The following is a 23,354-nucleotide window of genomic DNA, read 5'->3' as shown; positions in this document are numbered from 1 at the left end:
ATTTCCCACTACTGCGAGCAGCAGGGCTTGATTGATGAGGCCTGGTGCTGGTGAGAGGAGGCCCATCACATGCGATCACATAAGTACTTATTCAGCTCGAATTGGGCTTGACAAGCCTTACGACAGCTTTGTGCTGTCACAGATATCATTGGAAGGAAAACACTCCATTAATCATGCGTAATTAACTTTTCCAAAGGGAGGTTCTGCTTGGAACCAGTGGCAACCCGCTCAGTACCCGGATAAAAAATTTCACCATCTTAACCGGGATTGGAGAGGGCCTTATTAAAAGCTAGAGCTAGTGTCCCCTGAGCCCCTCCGTTTGTACAGGAAACGGCTTCATTAGTATCGGTTTAGAGCTCTAATGGGCTCAATACAAAGCCTCCTCTCTGCAACGTAGCCTTGTTCAGTGGCCTCACAGCGCAATATCCTGAGAGTGCGCACACCCATAATGTTCCCTGTTTGAAGTCAGAGCAGAACCTGGTCTGAACACCTGCCACTAGTTAACTATCTTGACCCCCCCCCTCCCATAAAGTAGCGTTGAGGAATGAGCCCAACAAGCTACGTGGTGTCATTCTGTCTCACTCTTTCTCTCACCCTGCGCTTTCTCCTGAGAGTAAACTGGACCAGAGCCCTTTTGTTTTAAAGCAGCAGACCAAATGATCTGCCTTGAGTTAGGAATAACACTAAGGCACCACCACAGAGAGGACAAACAAAAAATGCACAGACCTTTATATGAAAGTATTTCTGGTGCAACTCTATTTGTGCATTGAGACTGAACTTGAAGTCATAAAGAATACTATAGGAGTTGTGTAATTGTAGATATTTTTTTTCTTTCTTTCACCGACATAAAACAACAGGTACAATTCTTCATCTGAGACACACGTAAAGAGCCTCTTACTTTCGCAGTTCTGCTCCGGTGGATCCAAAACAAATGCTGCAAAACACAAACCTGTTCTTATATCGTCATAAATTCTTCAGTGCAGGTAGAGTTTAAAATATAAAACTATTGCCATAATAATTTTGCTCCACTTAGGCTAGTCGGTAAGGAGCATAACAAATTACACACTTGTATTAGCATCTTCCCATGGACAGTTTTTTTTATCATATTATTTTCCTTAAAACAAACACCAATCAGTGATTGCAACTGCATGACTCTGCTGATGTGAATCACAAAGAACCTTTTACAAGTCGCATCTTTTTGTACCATTTGTCACAGCCTGAAGGTGATTTGTTTACCCATTCACTAGAGGGTGCTGTGTGCTCCGGACTCAGTATGCACCAATAGGAAATACCACCGTGGGGCCTCAGAGCAGGGTCTGGAGTGTGCAGCTGGATGCCAGGAAGCGGCGTCTGTCCTAAGCAGTTTTTCAAAATGATTTGAACTCATGTAGAGATGAGTGATTCAGGCATAGGAAGAAGTGAGGAGGATGTCGTCTTTACAGCATACTGCTTCTGCTGTTGACCTTTTCGATACCAGATGCTGGGGCTGCACTAGCAATGGGGGCATGACCGGTGGCTACTGCTATCCTCCAGTGTGTTTAGCATGTTTAGGATGACGATGAATATATATGAGAAACATGAGTAACAAGTGGTGATTAAAACAATACTACCACAGATAAAACAATCTTTACTGGGCAGAAGTAAACAGCATGGTTCAAAGTGCTTGACATGTCTCCATTCTGTCGTTTCATGAGCGTTTTTTCAGGGCCATTTTGTTTTCAGGGCAAATTTTGTGGAATCAACTTCCACAAAATTTATAACTGAACTTTTCAAATCAAAGCTCAACACTTTTTATCCATTAAGGCTTCTAATACTTAAGCCAATACTTTAAGCCAGTAATGCCACCACAGCAAGTGGTGGCATTACTGGCTTTATCTAACTGGCTTTATCTATTTTTTCATCTGATTTTCTATCTTCCTGTGTGCTTCGTTGTTTTATATTGATACGGTTACACACCTTGGTAAACAGATCAAGCAACAACTGTGACCTCTGTGGTATTTAGATTGTTTCACACTTCCTGTCGGGGAGCAATGCGTATTTGTCTAGCAAGTTTTTGGCCAGGTGTATAGTCACCAGGAAAACATACGATTTACACTATTATAAATCGGTTCAAAGTCCACACTTGAGAACCCCTCTTATGCAGTTTTCTGAGAGGCTCACCATTCTGATAGCTAACCGATAAATAAATAATATTCATCACAGAAGGCTTTATCTCTACATCTCAAAGAGTTAGTCAAATGTTTAATGTGTGTGACTCATGAGCGGATTTGTGCAGTTGCAATAACTTGTGTTTATGTTAAGGAAAACAATACGATGAAAAAACGTGTCTGTGGGAAGATGTTAATACAAGAGTGGGAATCTGTTATGCTCATAATTTACAGGACTAGACGATGCAAAAATATTATAACAGGAGCTTCATATTTTGTGACTTGTAGAACAGAATCTGTACCTGCACTGAATAATTTGTGAATGTGTAATAGTGGTTTTATTTTATTTGTCAGTCACAAAGAAACATATTGAGTTATTTTTTTCCTACACAGGTATATGGATGTGTTTTGCACCATTTTATAGGATAAGCTAGGGCAAAACTGTCCAAATAAGAGGTTTTTGATGTGTGACTTATTAAATAAAATTTGTAAACTTGTACTTAAGAATCTGAAGATGTGTACCTGTTGTTTTGTATTTGTGAAAGCCAGAACATTTACAATTAAATTACTATAGCAGTTTTCTCTATGACTTCAAGTTAACAGTTAAAATGCACAAATACTAGTTTTGCGCCAGAAATACCTTCATACATTTAGTCAAATCTCATTTGATCAACATTTCTTCGGTAGTTTACTGAGGTGGCCGACAAGGAGCTATGTGTTAGCCGACATGAAGGAAGACACACACTGTGTTGTGAGCAAAATAAATATGTTTTCGGTAATCCTTTGACAGTCAAGGTAGTGAATCGATGAAATAAATGTCATTACTGTTCAGAGGATGTAGCACTCAGTTTGAAGCAGGAAACTGCTACATAATATGGCCATGGTTTAAAGGTAAAGGTATTATGTCTGAACTTGTTAGCTATTCAAATCCTAGTCAAATTCAAGTGGGGAAAAAACTCAAACTTTATGTATCTTTCCTCATCGTAGTTTATTTTATTGAGAATGCTTTTATTGTTGTTACCATTAAAGATTTCTCTGACTCAATTCTAGCCTTTAAGTTTTCTTTTCCAACACTCACTGGGCACAAGTAAGTAACATTTCACTCTGCCTTTGGATGGAAAAGGTCCCAGAAAGGAACTGTGGCTTTTATTTCCATACATGGTTCGCAACTTCCAAGGTGGATCACAAACACATCCATGAAACCCGCTCCGATTTATTTAGCTCTCTTTCGTAACCGGTCATCCCGAGTCATTTCCTATGAACAGTATCCTCACCATTGCAAGGCCTTGAGTCATTTCCTGGATGTTAATTAGGTTTGTCTGTGCCCTTTTGAGAAAAGAAGAGATTCCCCTGACATTATACTCATGATGTGCTAAATTAAGATGATAAAGGGTATGGCCAGAAAAATACACCAACACTGTGAAGAAAACACCCAAATTGGTGCTCATAAAAATGTACAAATCAGACACAACCATAGCGCTTTAATGAAAAGCAAAATCTTTGAGATTATAAATACATCTTTATGAATAAATTATTTAAAAAAAATTAAAAGTTAAAGTTAAAATTCAAAATAAATTTTCTGCCAGGCTGATTCTATGATCTGTCTCTGTACTCTCTTCCTCTGTATGTTACTGCCAACAGGGCAGCCTCCCTGGGCCTGGCAGCCTCCTCGGTTTCAAGATTAGATGGCCTATATGATGATGGTCAGACGCAATAAATGTGTGCAAAAAATGTGTGCAAAAAACTTGCAATTTTAGTCCATCTTTTAGGTCCATCTGGATCTTTCTTTTCTGTCGGGAAATGTGAACAGATGTTTACAACCTTTCAGTCTTTGGGTGAACCTGGTGGAACCTTTTTAATCTTGTTTTTTTCTGCCACCGTTAAAACCTATAAAGTCCATATTAGAGCAGTTGAACATGGCATAAAGTGCACACGTCATTGTACGGCACATATATTAAGGCTTAAAGCCCTAAAACCAAAGCCCGTGAGCTTAATGTTCACATCTGCTACCTGCACTCCACACAAATTACAGTGACAGCGGGTTTTTTGGTAACCAAAATTTTCAAACTCGTATGATTCGCGCATAGGCACATGCAATCTTCAATTTGCTTATGCTAGTTGACATGACAAGACAATTACAACTTGCCCGATAGCAACATATTTCTGAAAACCTCCATGTGGCCCATGTTAGTTTGCAACCTTGTTTATTATAGCCATGTGTAACGTCAACTTCTGATGAAATCGCGCTTTACATAGCCTGGTAAACCAGTAGAGGGAAACATGCCTAATTTACATTTTAATTTTTTTTCCATTTTTGCAACATTTTAAGTCACTCAAAATTCACTTGACAATTAGATGGAACCAAAACTGGTGATTGTGGCCAGAGAGTAAGTAGCTTTATATCCAGGTAAACATTGAGCTTCAACAGCCTAATAGCTATTGCCCTTTGCATCAAGAAGAAAAAAACAAGATTTTTTTTAATAAAAACCTGACTAAAATTTCAACAGTTTTATTGTGTTTGCAATTTTCAAGGCAGACACAAGAGAGTGGGGATCAAACTGACAATCTTGGTTGGGAAACACAGATCTACACCCAACAGTTTTTCTGCTCTGCAGTTTCATGACACTCCTACTGATCATTGTATTACTAAAGATATTGGATTAAAAGTTGTTGAATTTGATATTTCAAATGAATCCCTGACAGATTAGGCCCTTTAATCCAGTAAAGAAGAGTCAGGGAGAATTCTAGGTGTATAGGAACAAGGTTTTGTCTACACTATGACCGGGTGAGAGGCATCAAGAAGGCATTGGTAACTATCTGGAGTTAGTTCATGTTTGTGAAAGCATGTTGAGTTATTTGCTAGGAGAGATACGGGACACTCCAATAGACAGGTGGTTAAACAAAGACCACACGCACACAAGCAGTAGAGTGAAAAAGAAGCAGAGTGGAGGAGTCTGAGCAAAAAGAGGGAGTGGGTGAAGGGTCAAGTACATTCAGTCAGCTTAGTTTGACTTATTCTCTGAGCAGGGACAACAATCAGTACTTGTGTGCTGGGCCCTTGTAGGCCGCTCTCATAAAAGCCTTTTTCTCACTCCTGTATAGCAGCGTCCTGAGCCCAGTTAATTTTAGCATCACCCTAAAACAAGCTTTAGATATGATCTTCATGTAGACTCCTAGCCTTTTAAAATTGGTCAAAGAACTTAAATGTACAAATTATAAAACGGATGTGAGTGTCTTTGCTGATTTTCAGAAAGTCTGGCTGTAGAAGCACTTAAAAGAAAATGTAACATACAGACTGAGGTTTATAGGATTAGCCCACAATCTGGAATGATTCCTCACCCTTCTCATTTAAAAATAGCCCATTGTATAAAAGGAGGATATAGGTCCCGGAATGCCATTTGTCAAAGAAAAGATTTCTATACAATTCGTACTGGAAACAACATTTGACCAGGTGAAACATTTATTGGATTTGGTGGGGGGAATAATGACTTTACATTAAAGGGTTTCACAGTTTTTCCTTAATATGGCACACTGTTGCCCTGACACACCAGATGGCTTGCTTCAAAAATTCTTGTGGAAAGTCTTGTATGCCAAGCCCTTGGAAAAAGGCAGTCACTTTTTAAAATAGTACTTAGCGACTAACTACAGCAGGCATCTGTCTTTCACCACTATACGTGAACTTCAGCCTATTAGAATAATTAACAAATTATTGATCTCAAGCTCGTATTGTTGACTCCTCTTGAACCTAAAAAAATACATAAAAACTGGAGAGCTAAAGAGGGAGAGGAAAAGAACAGGGATCTGCCATCAATACTTTTCGTTTGTGTATTGAGCCTATTTCTGTGCAAGTCCGCTGCAACATTGGGGCAATCAAAGGTCCGGTGTGTTCTACACTGCAAAATCTGGCAAAATCTGGCTGTAAGATTAAAGAAAGCAATAAGCCAGATATATTTTCATCAAAATCTAAACAAAGGTGTACAAGGCCATTTGTAAAACCCATGTTTGACTCGTCCTTCGTGGGTTATTGTCGAAACATGGCGATCCAAATGTGCGGACTGTGAGAGAGATTTTTATTTTTTTATAATGGCTGTTTAATCCTACAGTTCAGCAGATACCACTTATTATTGACAATATTTGGTCAGCAAAGAACTTCTAAACCTGAGATATGTGCGCAGTAAGTATACGTTTTGATGTGGAGAACAGATTATATGTCCTTAGTCCTCCTCTTGAGCCCGGCAGAACCTCCCCAGAGATTTTCTAAACCTTGGGGGCATGCTAGAAAAGAGGAGAGAAGAGCCAAGGGAGGGAAAAGGAGGCCTTTTTGGTAAGAAAAGGCCCTCAGTGTTAATCAGAGATTTCCCAGAAGAGCCAGAGTCATCGCCTCAGGACAGAAATACGTAGGATAGGCACCGAGGTGAGGAAACGAGAGAAGACTTGAATGAAAGATAGATGGGAAGACGGAAGGGAAATGAAGGAGGCACTGAGGGCAGCCAGCATTCCTGTGGCCGCAGCTGTGGGAGCTGCAATCACTAAAATGTAGCGCTGTCTCAACACCGGCGATTTCTGGACACATTTCAAACGAAATAAAACAGCACAACATGTCTGTTATGTGAATCAAAGAGGAGACCAGCAATCAACACACTGGGGTTTACCATACCATTTTTTTTTGGTCGCTTGCTCTCTCAATCCTTCCCTCTGGCTGACAATCACGCCTTCCGTGGCAGGGATGACCCTATCTGAAGCTCTATATTTGCCCCTTTGTTTACCACTGGCCAGTTGAGGGAGGAATCTGAGACTGAGACCATCTATCATTGGCCTGACAGCAGGCCCCTGGCGGGGATGGCCCTGTTATTTGGACTGTGTGATGACTTCCTCAAAAAGGGGCCCCTCCTTTCCTTGTAGGCCTGGCATGGCTGAGGTTTGGTTTGGATCCTCTGTGCCCTCTCCAAATGTCTGCAGAAAACAAGGAATTCATTGGCTGCACGTTTGGGTCACGCTAAAGTGACCAAGACAGATAAATTGTGGAGCACGAATCCGAGCGGTTGAATGAGCTGAAGCCGAACTGGAAGACTCTCTTCTCCAGTTACTAGATGCCATGAGAGGAATACGCCGGCTGCAGGAATCAGAGAAGTTCCAGTCCACTTAACATAACACAACAAAAAAGAATATTTTGGGGTTTATTTTATCTGGGTTTGTAAACTTCCTTCCACAGGGCAGCATGTGAACATTCTCAAAAAAAGATGGGACAGGGATATTGAAATGTTATTCCTTTCACGTCAGTTTCTTTCTTCACTGATTTTTCTCCTCCGTTCACGTCTTTCCTTTTTTCTACTTCCTCTTTACTCAACAGCCCATCGTCTCCTTCCTTGTCTCCCTCTTCTCTTCCCCCTTTTCTCCACCCGGCCACCACAGACGAGGAACTAATAGACGGGCAGTTGTACTATTGTCTTGCTGCTCACATCACATTATCATTACAGCCAGCTATAATTGGAAACAGGAGTGCTTCAGTTAGTCTACAAAGTGACACGGGTATCTGTCTCTTCTGATATTCCCACACTGGCTAATTTCTTACCTCATCTGCATTTAACAAGAAACCTTGACAGCTCCAGACATCATTCTACAAAACAGAGGTTTATGCTTAAATACTTTTTTATTTATGATCAAAATAGGAAATTCAATTAATTTTGCAAGGCCTTTACTTAAAACTGACCTAGAATGTCTCACTAATTTTAAGAGTAAAAGTATAACTGGTTGTATGTGAATGGTCCAATACAGTCACATTCAATAGATTATAATTTTGTCAAAAAGTAAATTTATTTCAATAGCTCAGTTTATAAAGTGAAACACCATGTGTAGATCAATCACACACAGGCTATTTTCTGCTTACAACTAATGAAAACATGACATTTAAGATTAAAATCTTACAAACAAAAAGTATTTTAATACAGAAATGTGGACTTAAAGCTATAGTTAGTAATCCTGTTCAGAAACACTTTTTGTTATACTGGGTGAAACGGTCCTTCCATCCTGACAGTAGTCAATACATTATGTATTCAGAAAAAGGAAGTTAAATAATTCGATATCTGTAGGAGCTGCAGGCCTGTAAAAACTCTGACCAATTCCCGTCATTCTGTCCAAATGAAAAGAACCAATCAGATGTCTCGTCCTCCCCACGCCCCCCTCTGTCTCTCTAGTTCTGGGGGTATCACCTTATCTATTGGTTGTCCCACATGCCAATCATTCTGACATGCTCACGTAACGCCAGTGTTACGTTCCTTGTTAGTTTCCTCCTCTTGGATGCGCATGCACACTTGTAGTGTTTATGTATCCAGTTAGCTTCAGTGTTAGCCGTTCATTGTAGCTCCACTTCTCTCATTGTATGCTTTGAACATGACTGACAGTCATAAGAACCAAACCGCGTACAAGTTCATGAGAAGAGGAGAAGGGCCTCAGTAGAAAGAAATAAGACCAGAGTGGATTTGGGAGATCTTTTCATGCGATCCTACTGAGGAGCGAAAGAGCAAGGTAAGACGGTTTTGCGCATGCGCAGTTATTCAAAAAGGGACTTGAGGGAAACTTCCAGAAAAATCCCCGACTCTACCTTTGAGGAGAATTGGGTTTAATAGCTGCATCAAGTTTGCTATTTTTCAAAAAACACTTTTAATCTGACAAACGTGCCTCATTGGAACTTGTTTGAATTTATTGCATGTGACTCCTATTTGCGAAAGGCTGCACATGCCTTGGATTGTTTTCCACATTTTGACATGTGACAACCACAAACTTTGATGTAATTTACCAGGATTTTATACGATGACTAAAAAAAAGCGTACAACTGTGGGGAGGAAAAATGTAACGCATGGATTATTTTTTTTTCCCGTTTTACCAGTTAAAAAGTGTTGTGCACTTTTGTATTTGGTGTTTAGCACAGCTCTTTTTGAGGCGTTACATCATATTGCAAAATAGCTCAGGTCTCCCAGCACAGTTTCTCAATTAGATTCAGGTCTAGACTTTGAATTAGTCATTTTAAGAACTGGGATGGGCTGAGATCTTTTCTTCCAGAACTGCTCTGTATTTAGCTCTGTTTCTCTTTCCATCTGCTCCGATCAGCTTTTGCTGAAGGAAAGAATTCCAACAGCATGATGCTGCCACAACATTTCACCGTTGGGTGCAGTGTGACACGCAGTGTTGGCCTATTGCCCAATGGGGTATTTTGCCTATAGGCCAAAAAAAAATCTGTTTTACGGTTATCCAACTTCAGGAGCTTAATCCACGTGTTGCATTTTCGATTCAGGGAAAGCTTGCTGCACGCCTTCGTTATGAAACTGTTGGGTGGATCTGTGGGAGTTCCTGAACCCGTTTTGTGCAGACCATCCAACAAAGGGTGCACACACTTCATTAGCACTGTCCGTGAGAAGGAAGGAATCTCACACATGGAATCACTCCTGATCTCCCGTCTCAGGCTACCGCTGTGCAGAGCCTGGACTCGCTGGCTTCCTTCCTTCGAAATCCTTCTGGCCTTTGCCTAAACACAATGCTCAATTTGTTCATATCCAGTGTCAAAGAAAAGGGAGACATACAATGCACAGGAGATAAGGTTACGACCTGTCCTTACACCCACAGGTGTGAAACTACCAAAGCCTTTAAAACATTACTTATTGTTCTCTTCCCTTATGCCATTTTCATCACCCTTTATTTTTCCACATTCAAAAAAAAAAAGTCGCTTTGAGGAACGAGATGATGAACTTATTAGCAATAAATGTATAATAAATATACTATATAACGGCCTAATTAGTGCAACAGGAGTGATTTATTTTCACGCACACAAACAAACACGCTCACACACACAGACACATGTGGAGAGAGCTCGCTCAGCTGCTGTCTCACGTCGCCGCTCTGCACCCTCACATTAACACTCGCCTTTGCTCCCTGTGTGTCTCTCGCTCCGTTTCAATGGCATCAAATGGTTAGAGACGACAAAGGAAGAGCGGGAGCACTGCCAGCTGCCCCAATGGAGTCATGAAGGTTCACCCCACCACCATGAACGTGGCACTGACCCGTCTCCCCCTCGCAACAATAAGGTTATTCAACTAATTCCCACAAAGTAACTCCTCTTGTCTGTTTTTAGAATTGCCCACTAGACACATCTAAAACCTCACTTTTAATCAACCTTTGTCCTTTGAAGTGCTTGGGGTCTGGTGTCTTTTTGAAGATGGTGCGCATCTGCTGTTCCCACTAAAACTGTCAATGTGATGTTTTAACTAGTTCTTTGGGTCATTCAGATTAAATATTATCTTATATGTTGTCTTATTTAACTCCAGGGGGTTATTATGGTGTTTTAGCTAATTAGGATACCTGCTACATGTACATTTATCTATTTATTTGTTTTGACGTATGAACAGTGAGAGTGCAGGCTTTTAGGGGTAGAATTGAACCAGGGGTTATGATTTCAAGAGACACACTTTGTTGTGATTTTCTAAGTCTACCTGATTAATATTTATCTAGGATGACTGCAGAAACTCAGTTGTTTATTTACTTATTACCTCTGTTTTATTTATTTTTAACCAAGTCAAGGCAGTTGGCCTATGCTAAAACCTGTCAAATCATTAAAAGGTCGCTATATTTAGATATTTATATGCATTCCAAACCAAAATAAATGTGGACAAACATCAGCAGGGTACTCGTAACAAATTAATTTACATTCAACAATTTCTTTCTTGCTTAAGAAAGACTTTTGAGATTGAAAGGTGAGTAACATAAACAGCAATCTGCAGTTTTGGGAACTGTAATGGTCAAGAAAGAAGGTGTGTTTGAGTCTGGAGAACAATCCGGCCATATGTTGTAGATCATTGTTGAAAGACCCAGTGATGACACATTTTCAGCATTCTGGCAAAGAGGTCATCAAGTTTTTTTTTAAAACCTAGTGTATGATGTCATTCTCTTTGATGGTTCCCAAGGGCCTTTGGAGAGAAACTGGCCCACAGCATCACAGATCCTCCACCATACTTAATAGAGCGCTTGAGGTGCTTTTGCAGCAATTCATACATAATTTCACACCAGACTCACCCGAAGTGCCAGAAATGTCAATACAGTTTCATCTAAAGCACACAGTTTTAGTTAAAACCCGGGTATGTGTTTAGCAAACAACCCCTTCAGCTTCTGTAATAGACAGACCGAAACATTCTTTGTCCTGGCATGCCTCTTAAACAACAGCTTGGCATGTAGATAAGGAGTGTGTTAGATGGAGAGTTGGGGACCTCTAAATCAAACTCCTTGCTTTAGTTCTCCAACAGTGAGATTTGAAGATTTTACCTCTCTTACCATCGAAGCATCAAGTTTTGGGTTGCTAAGAACTGCTAGTTAGTCTGAGGAATTTAAACTGTCTGATTGTCAAAAATGATTAATTTACATATATTTATATTAATTGTTAAGAGTTCTAACATGTGTAGGTGTCTAAATTTGGGGGGTTTAACTGCATCTATGCACGTAATATGCAGGTTTAATTTTTTTGTAACGATGCTACTGGAATAAATTATCAATTTGATTAAAAGCTTTTTACTCCTCTTTACCAGGGTGTGCCAATAAATCTTGGAGACACTGTGTAAATCCAAAAAAACTCCATAGTATCATTAAGTTTGTCCTGAGTATCATCCAAGCTGTGGATGATTTCTTCGTACCTAAAGATTCTGAATACTTCATTTATCCATCCATCTCTCTGACCCCATTCATAAAGGTGCAAAAAGGAGCATGATCACAGATCCTTCCTCCCAATAGCTGTTATAGTTTATAAACATTGCTGCTCCCAACAAGCTTAACTAGTTTTTTACATCCCTGCTTTTAATTGTACAGTTTTCCAATTATTAACGGTGTTTTACTATTTTTAGGCATAACTATACATGTACCTTTTGTACACTTTCAAATCACCCTACACTCTTGAATATTTCATTTAATCTGAGTGTGCAATTTTTAACAACTGTTCAGTATTTTTTTCTTTTGTTGTAAACTTCCCTCGCTGCTAATACACATGGATTTCCCCACTGTGGGACAGTATTCTATTCTATTCTATTCTATTCTATTCTATTCTATTCTATTCTATTCTATTCTATTCCAATAGAATAGAATAGAATAGAATAGAATAGAATAGACTTCTTCTTAATGGTGTGTATGTTACACATCAGTAACATTTCTGGCTGCCCCCAAGCCCAGCACTTGACCTCTCCATGTTACTCAATCCAACGGACAATATTTGCTTTCTATTAGAAAATAATAGAATAGACGCTATTCTCATCCACCATGGTTTGTCATCCATGATATAAATGATTCAGCAATTTTCTGTTTCCCTCACTGTTACGCTTGGCTGGTGCTCAGTTTGGTGACTTTCTATGAGGATGTTCTGTTAGAGACTAACTTTCTGTCATTGTGTGCCGCTAGAGCAGTATTGTGTCTGTTTATTCCCTCATCTGCAGTCAAATAAAGCTTGCTGGGAAATTACAGAGAAGCAAGCAGAGAGTGTTGAGAAGATCTAATCACTAACTCCGTCTCTTTTTCACACAGAAATGAGCCCACTGACAAACACGCTGATTATTCAGGGATAACGCTTACACCTGCTTTCCCCTTGACTAGACTGCAGTCCGCGTCTGGTGTAAACTGCAGGTGAATCACTATCAAATATTGTCTCTGGATGTTCTTTCATTCTTTCTTCATCTGTTTCTTTCTTTTTCACTGAAAGATTCTTATCAATCTACCATGAAGGCATTTTCTGAACCCTTCCTGGTCACATTCAGAGGAGCAGGTCCTTTCAAAAACAACCAGGACAAGAGCATTTCATTAAGCTCATTGGCATGTGTGCATTCCTCGGTCTTGCACAATAACTTATTATGGGTAAAAGGAGGAAGGGCAAAAAGAAAGATAACTGATGTGAAAGAAAGGATAAAAGGCAGTAATGAAGGGAAATGAGGGTATAAAGAAGGTGAAGAGGGGATCTGTGTGCATGAGTTTGCTCTACTGCAGGGCATTATGGGGGTTTTAAAAATGCTGGATAGGATGCAGATCCCATATTTTTAAATATGTGCAAACAGATCTCTCTTGTAAATGAAAACTAAATGGGTCTACCTGTATAAAAAAAGATTTGATAATAATATAAATGTGTCAGTTGCATAATCCAACATGAGCAGACATACTGTATGCATAAATGCCCATGTGGCCACGGACACCTCAGTGTACAAAGACATAATACGAGAGTGTCCTGAACTTTTAGTACAAGACAAGAGCATCTTGTTCGACTCATTCTCCGGTAAGAAAAAAAAAAAGCTGTAAATTCACAAAAGCTGCAGGCAACTTAATCTGAAAGTAGAGCCTTTCAGTAAACTTGATATTACAATTTAAGGCTGCTTCTATTGGGTTGCAGTTCAAAAGAGATTAGGTATGCACCATTTAGTCATGCAGCTCTTGAGCCGGAATCAGCGGTGAGGGAGATCAGTCCAAAGGAAACAGGATCTCATCCGAGGAGATCCAGATCTGAGTCCAGCTCATAAAACTGTCTCTCCTAATGGATCACCTCACTGGAACACGTGTACCGCTCACGCACACGCTCACACAGATGCACCGGGCATGTCGACGTGCGCACACCTGGGCATGGCACGCGCAGCCAAAAGACCAACACACTCCTCCGCCGTCAAGTAAACCCGCACAGGCACTTTAACAAGCTTTCATCAACACGGCTGTCATTCTCCGAAGATGAGCTGAAATCTAAGCTCGTGAATCCACAATAGACAAATTCATGCAAATTGTTTGCTGAACCGTGTCATATTTGCATGTGTGTTTCAAAGCAAACAGAGCCGTGTGCGCCGGTCCTGTGATGTGGACTGGCTCTCTCAGGAGAGAGCGTGCACACATTCACACCCACACACCAATAACATTCCCGGCTGCCCCCTGCCAGCCAAGCCCAGCACTTGACCTCTCCGTGTTACTCAATCCAACGGACAATATTTGCTTTCGTCATCATAAATATTAAATACGTGCAGGGGCAAATATTTGGGTTTGGCGACCTCGAAGTGGTAAATGAATTAATGTATTCACATGAGCGGAGCAGGGCAGCCAGGGTGTCCCTGCAGACACACACACGGCCTTTCAGCTCCTCCAGGTCTTTACCGTAAAGGCCTGTCAGCGGTCACACAGGGGGAAGACCCGCAACTTCTGAGGAATGACATTAAAAAAAGGTCATGGCACATGACTGAAATTTTACTGAGGCTGAGGAGTTGTAAAGTTTTTTTCGGGTGGTGTTCGCTGCTCTATTATGTAGAAACTGTGAAGTATTCCAGCATCATTTAAAAAAAAAAAAATCTAATGCATCAAATACCAAATGAGTAAGTGATGCATGAACATAAATACGGCACAGATACCTTGAGGTGTGGTGCATCTCTTTTACCAGCTCTTTAAAAGACATCTGCTGATTGGGATGAGGAAATGTACAGGCAGGCTCTATGAGATTTTGAGGTATAGCCTCCACAGTTCTGATAAAATGTGTATCTCAGGGGGACCAACTGGACCTCTGATGATTTAGTGTCTCCTTCAGCTTAATATGATATTAAGCAATGGTATTATCAGGTCAAGATGGAGTTATTTAGGTCACAGTTGCATTTTTTTCTGTAGCAGTGCTGCGCCTGGGCAGTACGCTTGAGATAGAGAGATGCAGCATTCATGTGGCAGAGTGTTTTGGCATATGCCAAAAGATCTGTGGCAGACTGCTTTTTTCTGATGGTGAAAGTATGGATGCTACAGTGTTAAATCTGGAGGTAGCAAATTTAAGATTGCTGTTTTTCTTCCAATTATAACCAAATCTGATAAACCACAATGGGTATTATCCACTGTAATACCCACTGTGGTTTGGTTCATTTGTTGTGATTTGCTTTTACATTACACTCACATTGTACTTTTTGCAAGTGAACTATAACTTGTAGGGGAAAAAAAAGCCACACGTGTGATGCTCATTGCTCCCATTAAACTGAAATGACTATGGTGTGACGTAGCACAGACCCAGAAATGGAGAAAAACTAGTATGGAAATCCTGTGAGCAGCACCTCTGTTTTGCATATCTGTGCTGTTGATGTGATGTCTGCCAAATCATTGAAAGAGTCAAGAGTAGCTCATTCTATGCAGGTTTCCAGAAATTGTATTTCTAATTTTGGAATGATGTCGGAAAAATGCGTCGCGCAAGCCGAAGGAGTCCCACGGCATGCTGGCAGCAGCGTTGCTAAGCAACATGTACTACGTACACTTTTAAGTTGGATCGTTAAGTCCAAAGAAACTTATGTTTTTTGTAAGCTGGTCGGATCGAGGCAGTTTCGGGTTCTCACCAGAAGCAAACTGCCCGTCTGTTTAGAAACAGATAGAGACCCCCTCAAAAAATGGGTCTCGGTCCGGTTGTTCTGGACCAGGGTTCGCTTGAGCGTATTCACACCTGCACAAATGATCCAGACCAGGGGGGGGGGGGGACAAACTCTGGTCTGTTTTAAAGAGGACCAAATGTGGCATGTGTGAATAAACCCTTAGATAGCATAAGTGAAGAATTACAAATCTCTGCCCAGGGGCGTCTTTCAGTCTCTACAGGTTATAGCTGGATGTATATGAAAACCAGAGGGGAGCAAAAAAAAGAAAGGATTTGATTTTCATTCATGTTCAACAAGATTAAAGACCGACTATACTAGCTACTGAAGGTTTAACTTTTCTTTTTTACAAGATGCCAGTAGCCACCATTAGTTTTCCCCGTCTGCCGCAATTTGGCTGAATACAAGGACGCAGACTTGGTGTCTCTAACGACAAACAGAAGATACATGGAGACCCTTGGGCTCTCTTTCACAAAAACAGAGGATAGGAGCATTACGAGGATGGGTTCTAAGGAGGGAGGGAGACTCAAACATTATCGCAGGAAGGGTCTCAAGTAATGGACCTCCTGTGGCGCCGCACAAAGAGTTCAACAACAGAGAGATGCACTGCATCAAACCAGGAGGACAGGAGGGGTTAAAAAAGCATTCTTATTTGGAGCTTTTCACCCTGAGCCCAGCAGGGGTACAAGCTTCTTCATGCAAACACAGTGGGAGGATGAGTGGATGGGACAGGGAAGGCCAACAATAGATAAAAAAAGAGGGAAACTGTGGAAGACAGTGTGAAAATTCAAGAACACGGGACACTGAATACTCCAGTCATTGTGCGGAGAGAGCGTCTGTTGTCACTAACGGATAATAGGTCAGGCAGCTGCTGTACTTCTGTTTTTCCTTTCTTTTCCAGACTCATCCAATCAGTATCAGATTATATCAGTGAACTGTTTTCTTGGTCAATTTTGTTTTTCATCTGCCTAAAGACCATCATCATGGTAGCCACTGATGAGCACTGTGAATGTAGTTGCCATTAATTAAAACTCTGTATTGATGGAAACGCCGGTCTGAGCAGTGCCAAGCCAAGCTGCCCACTGCCAAGCCCAAAACTGCCTGCCGTTGTAACCCCTCCTGGCAGACCAGAGGAGAATATAATGTGAGTCAGGTCCAGCTTCTCTTTTGGGTGCCAAGAAGAACTCTGTGTAACCCCGAACACTGACGGGGAGCCAATCCGAATGTGAATGTCCTCAAAGAAAACCAATAAAACAAGACTGTCATTGTGGCAACCGCGGGACCAGTTCAGAGGGACTTTGTAATGTATACATCCATCCTCTGCTGAATTAGATGGTTTACGCTACATGTAAAGATAATCCAAAAATACCCATCATGAGCAACTGATGTGAAAACCCAACAAATCTGGTTGCTCCGTGGATCTACTTTGTTTTTTAAATGTTCTTTAAATGTGCTTGTTGACATTCAGCCATTTGGATTGTAACTAGCCGTGTCTCCCCGTTCTGCATACGATGTCGGCATGAAATAGCACACAGCTGTGAAGAGGAAGGATAATAATACATGTTTTTTTCCCCCCCCAAAAAATGAAAAACTTTTCTACCCTTCTCATCCCTCATTCCTGAGTCAGAACGTTAGAGAACCAACGTTTCACCAACTTTTCAGCTGGAATAAAGCGACAAGTTTGAAGACTGAAGTTTTGATTAGATGGAGGGTGTCTGTGAAGAGTTTTCAAAGTCTGCGTAAGAGCCATTTTTTTATATCCTGCCACAGATTCCATAGCTCTGCTGGTATGTTGAAGGCCATTACCCTGGCAGGAGGTGAACAGGATGTGACTAGAGCACCTGCTTCTCTTTGTTTGCTGTATCCCCTACATGTCTTCATACCAAATAAAATCAGGACTGCTCACAGCAATCTTTCAGCAGTTTTTTTCCCTCCCTGCCACTCTTCAATGAAGGCCAGAGTGATGGGGTGCACAGTTAATCGGTCTCTCATCCAGACAACCGTACCTGACCCGTGGCTCTCTGCAGCCCTTCCAGAGACAACATGGGCTTCCAGGTTGATTTTCTGATGCGTGTTCTCTGTTTTTCAGCCTGTGCTTTAAGCTGGACAGCCATGTCTTGGTTGGTTTGTGGTTGTATATTTTTGGATGGTGGATTGAACAGTGTTCCAGAGATGTTCAAAGCAAATTCTATTAATTTATGACCTAACAATCCCTAAACGTCTCCTTAACTTTATCCTGTACCTTGGCATTCATTATGCTTTTTGTTCATTTCTATTCTGCAACAGACCTCCAAATGCTTTCACAGAACATTTCTTTGTAGGGAGATTAAATTGAACTCAGGTGGACTTTATTTTCTAATTATTGACGGCTAAAGGCGGTGGGTTGCAATTTATTTCATTTGAGGATATCAGTGTGAATCAGAATTTGTCATAGTAGGCAAAAACGTGAAAAGAGCATTGAGCATGAATACTTGAGCGCGACAATGCAACTATTGATTTTCAGCTTTTTAAAGTGAAGTCTGTCACTATTTTTGCGCAAAAAACGGAATGTGTTAATTTCTAGAGATTTCACCAAATTAAAAAACAGGAGAATTTTCTATTCAACATTGGACACAGAGAGACAAAGCTCTGCCTTGTGTGTGTGGTGATCATAAGAATCAACTGGTTTACAACAGTTTCCCGTCCACAAGATGTAAAAGGCTGAAAAGCTCTCAGACATATGATGAATGAGACGGAGGGAGATGAGTATTTACTGTGAGCGTCTCCGCTGTAGTGTTTGAAGTGACAGCTCTCCAAGGAAACATAATCTGCTCTTTTTGTTTTAATAGAAACATTTAATTAAGCTAAATTATTCTAACAGGTTGCAGCTGTGTTTCCCGCTCTTGCATTTGCCTTTATTGCGTGTGGGAAATCCATTTCCACTTTATTCAAGCTGTCCCAGATTTATAGATTTTACAATTGTCTTATTGTTTATTCAGCTCTTCTGTCCTCTGGCAAAAGTTTGGCTGACACTTTCTGAGCACAGTACCAATGTTAAAACTGACCTGAAATACTTTATGAATGGTTTAGATTAATGGCTGGCTGTGAAAACATATTCTCTAATTACTCAAGTACTAAAAAGCTATAAGCTGTAATTAAATTGTCTCTAGCGATACCGGAAGTATAGCTGAAAAGAGGAGAGTTTTAAATGCTACTGCAAAAACAAAACAAAAAAAACTAAATAAAAAGCATTTTTTATTTCAGCTCGATAACTTACACAATTTAAACAACCCCATTTTCAAATCAATTGAATATTGGTGGAGGGTAAAAGCAAAAATCAAGTGAAATTTTAAACAGTTTGTCGTGCAGCAACCACAAACTTCAATATTTTGGGATATTACAGAACAACACAAAGAAGTCATGTTTTTTTATTTTATTTTTTTTAGCAGGGATGGTTTCACTGCTAACCTTACCTGTAAGCTTAATTCTCACAGTATTTGTATGTTCACAAACACACAAGAATCCATCCATCCCGCCTCAACCTTTCGAGAACCGACCCAGCACGTGTACAGGGTGCGTCAGGAGAGGTGGCACCGGCCAATCGCGTTGCAGTATTAAGATTTAAGGCATGAGATCCAGCAGTGATGAAAGCAAGTGGTGCCGAGCCCACAGCTGAACCAACACAAACATGGCTGCGTGGGAGGACCCACGCGTAGCTGCTGCTATCACATCTGTTTTGTCAGAATCCATGATTTCATCTTGGTCTTTATAAGAACAACAATAAGAAATGCCTTGACCAGCGTAACGTGTGGTTTCTCATGGCGCCTGCTGCTTACATTTTCATATCATACCGTGATTGGCTAAAACCAACCTTTGGTAGGCGGGCACTAGATATCGCTTTGCCCAATCAGAGCAGGCCCAGAGTGATAATGTGTAACACTTAAGAGTGTTACACATTATCACTCTGGTTTGGCAGGTTATTTAACTGCCCCAGCTTAATAAAACCATCCCCACCTCATGATACAGCCACCACCAGGCATGGCGTGGTTGGAGTAGATGGGAAGATGCATTGAGCCAAACAGAGACCGATGAGAGGTTCACCGTCACAAATCTGACCTAGATGGAACAGTGGCAGCCAATAAGAGTCGTGCTTGCAGTTTTCTGCAGTTATATGACTGTCCATCACCCTAAACACAGCATCCCCACATTTTATTGTTGGTGGTTGTATCATGCTGCGGAGTTGCTTTGGAAAGATGGTTTAAGTGTTAGAAAGGCTTGATGGGATCCCATGGTGTATTTTTCAGATTTTTATTTTCCATACAGTAATCCAATACATTTTACTGCTGTGACATGACAGAATGTAAAAAAAAAAAAAAAAGTTTAAGCAGTGAGAATACTTCCAAGCCGGTGTGTAATTTAGGATGAACAGATCTACGTAAACCCAAAAACATGGCACGTATTTACTACGAACAAATACCGTTAAGCCAAATATTATACGATCTATGCCGCGCGCATTAAGTCCCATTTTATATTTTTAACGAGACAACATTCTCTCCATCATGACACATTTGCTTGCCATCAAGCCCGCGCGTGCACCATCACAGCTCGGCTCGGCTCAGCTTGGCCTGCTAGCCTCATGGCTGTAATTGAGAGTTAATGACGCAGTAGGCTCTGTTCTTTACTTCATATTAAACAGAGCCTGCTGCTGCTGCCCGGCTGTAAAAGCAGCCCCGACGCCTCCCCCGTCCTGCTTTACCTCCTCTCCCCAATCTCCCCCTTTTTCACAGCCCCATTATAAACCTCCACACTCCTCCTCATTATTTAATGCTTGGACATGTCATTTAAAAGCAACCGGTCCATTGTTGGTTCCAAGGGTTTAGGCTACCGTGCGTGTGACCTCTCTTCTGCCGCAACTTAGATCCTTAATCATCACAAACATCTCTAAATTTCTTGCGTGAACAAAGACCCCAATATACAACTGGAAAAAAAGGAGATCCCGATCAACTTAACAGATCAACGTCTCTATTTTGATTCCTCTTCTTCCCCTCTGTACATGACACTGACGAAGGAGAGGTAGCAGAAGCACCCCCCTTCTCAAATCTCGGACGAGAGGGGTGAGGGGGGGGATGTGGGCTCCTGCGACTTGCTGGCGCCAAGAACGGTGAGCTGCCCACAGTAAGCAGGGTCGCTAGGGGCCCTTTCTCTATCACTGACCAGAGCGGGGAGAGATCGGCCGAGGTAAATGGAGGGCAAGAGCGGAGATGATAGAAAAGAGAGGGAAGGAAAAAAAACTGTGAATGGAAGAGAGAGGCAGGCAGAAAAAACAAACAGGACAGAGGCTGCAGTGTGTGTCAGGTCAGTGGGGAGTTTCAGAATGTTCTCCACCGCTGTTCTCCGGAGCGAAAAGCTCCTGGAGGCTTATCTGCTCCTGGCGCTGTCATTTATCATCAGGCGGGAGGAGCAGGGCCACCTCTCCGGCCGGCAGGAGAGACGCGCGGCCCTGAGCCCGAGCACGCGAACAGATGTGCCAAAAGCCCAGCGCACATGTGGATGTCCTTTGAGAGCACAAACATAATGCACACTGGCGGTCTCAAAAATGACGGTTCGCGTGCTGCTATGCACTCAAACGCACGGCTAGCATGAAAAAAAAAAGCCAACAGAAAAATAAGAGAGTTGCTGCTGTAAAATACATGTGGCAGTTATACGATTGTCATTAAAAGTGACACATGAAAAACCAATAAAACCATGTGCGCAATGAAATATTGGCTCCTTAGCACACACAAACAAAGCTGTGATTCTCAGGACCTCCCTGCATCGTCCTAAAAGACCAGCAAGGTCCTAATGGGCTCTCTTGTTCTCTGAAGTGTGCTGTAGTCTTTAGGAGACAAGTTGTGCCTGTTCCATTTGTGTGTGTGTGTGTGTGTGTGTGTGTGTGTGTGTGTGTGTGTGTGTAACATTAAACCAGCCTGTGCACCCCACTGCCTGTTTAGTGCACACTTTTTCAACCCATTAACCTTGAAGATGCAGCAGTGTGCACACTTGTAGTGTTCAGTTTATGACGCCAGGCTAAAAAAAAAAAAAAGAAAAAGAAAAAAAGAAAAAGAAAAATGTTATGGCCATACTGGATATTTGCCCAGCAGGCAGCCTTTAACACACCTCGCAATAAGTGTAAGTCACAAAAGTCCATTGATAAATTAACTGGTTGCTCACAGTGCTATATCAAAACATATTAATTGGGAAGTTAAGTGGAAGGAAAACGTGTGGTGGAAAAGGTGCAGAAGATAAGGGTTTTACAGCAACTTTGAGAGGATCGCGAAGCAAAGCCCACTGGTGTAAAGTTACTTGCTACAACATTTAAACGTCCAGCACGACTCGCACAGCCTGAGGCAGCATAATAAAAATAATCCCTTTTCTTTTTTTTTTTTTCTTAACCTTAGGTCGAAAAAATGTCAATGGACGCTTTATTCTTTCCTCCTTGTTATTTTTTCGCTGAAGCAGAGCACCGCAGAGTATTGCTCTTGCCAGCCACCGTGAAGGCATCCCTGAGGTGTCTGTAGGTTCCCCTGATTTGTGTGCTCCTCTGTCCCAACAGCCTCTGCCTGTCGCTTCTGCTTTATCTGTCTCCCTGCATCTCCCAATCCCCGCTCTCAGCAGGCCGTTCTTGCATAACCATATATTTTACAGATTTTTTTTTTTCTTCATCCCTCCCTCTCAAGGGCCTAAAGGGTTTAATTACATACATAGACAACCCCTATAAACTTCTATTCTGAGGGACTTTTTATTGACTTTCGAGCCTGACTTCCCTCCGGCATTTTAATTAACCATTTATAAGAGGAGAAACTACAATTAAATTAAAAAGTTTCTATAAAAGGGGGCTTTTGAGCTGTTCCCGTTCGTTTTTGGAAGATGGCGGGCTTTATCTAAATGAGATGGTGTGGATATGCGAAACAGCTGGAGCTGGGGTGCCTCGTTTGAGGAAAAGTGGGGGGGAAAAAAAGAGGAAAAGCAGAGCAGAGATGACAGAAAGAAGCAGGGGGAAAAAAAAGGCATAATTAAAAAGTGAATGGAAGGGAAAGATTGAGAGGAGAGATATAGCTGAAGCCAGGGGTGGAAAGGGGTGAGAAGGGCAGGCAGCATGGTCCTCGCTACTTAGGCCCTAATTACATGTTGTGAAACTTTAGGCGGCCCACAGTCATCTGGCTGCTTTCGGGGCCTCTCGGACCATCGACAGACAGTGAAATTACAGCGCCATTACACACACTTTGAAAGAGACACGGCGAGCGTACAGGGGAGGACGGGAGAGGGAAGAAGAAGTGTGAGGAGAGAGGAAATGAAAGTAGAAAGTAGGGGAGGGAGAATTGAAGGGGAGGCTGATGTCATTTGGTGCTTTTTAAGGAGGAGTAACAAAGCGCGTGAGTTCTCCTTTGTAAGCTGCTGCTGAGTGGGGAGCTGGTATTTTTACAGGCCTAAAGATCTGTGCGCTCATAACAATGTGGGTACACAGCACTCAGCAGGGGTGGCTCTGTTAAATGTGCCCCCTTTGCACCCTCCCCTCTTCTCTCTTAATATTCTCCATCCTCAGAGCGGCTAAACTCCCCCTGTTTCACATGCAGATGACAAGCTTCTGTAGCCATGAGGGTGCATTAAATAAGGCCTTCCACAACCCCGGGGCAATGCAAACGCGCACTGGTCCTTTACATGACTGAAAATATGTTTGAATTAACTTTTTCCATTGGCAACAGATTTAACCTTAGACTAATCAGCCTGGTGGTTGGGAAGGTGACATCTGGGAGTGGGGTTAGCCCCATCTCCTCACACCCACCTCATCGCTCACGCGATTCAGCGT

At 41.6% G+C, this 23,354-nt stretch overlaps 1 protein-coding gene across 14 annotated transcripts in view; it reads right to left on the bottom strand.

The window, feature by feature from the left end:
- Positions 1 to 23,354, bottom strand: part of mecom (MDS1 and EVI1 complex locus) — a 107,360-nt gene that overhangs the window by 49,348 nt on the left and 34,658 nt on the right. The window lies entirely within an intron of this gene.

This window comes from Fundulus heteroclitus, chromosome 18, assembly GCF_011125445.2.
Source record: "Fundulus heteroclitus isolate FHET01 chromosome 18, MU-UCD_Fhet_4.1, whole genome shotgun sequence".
NCBI classification, from domain to species: Eukaryota; Metazoa; Chordata; class Actinopteri; order Cyprinodontiformes; family Fundulidae; genus Fundulus; species Fundulus heteroclitus.
This window is presented reverse-complemented; position numbering and strand designations above follow the sequence as displayed.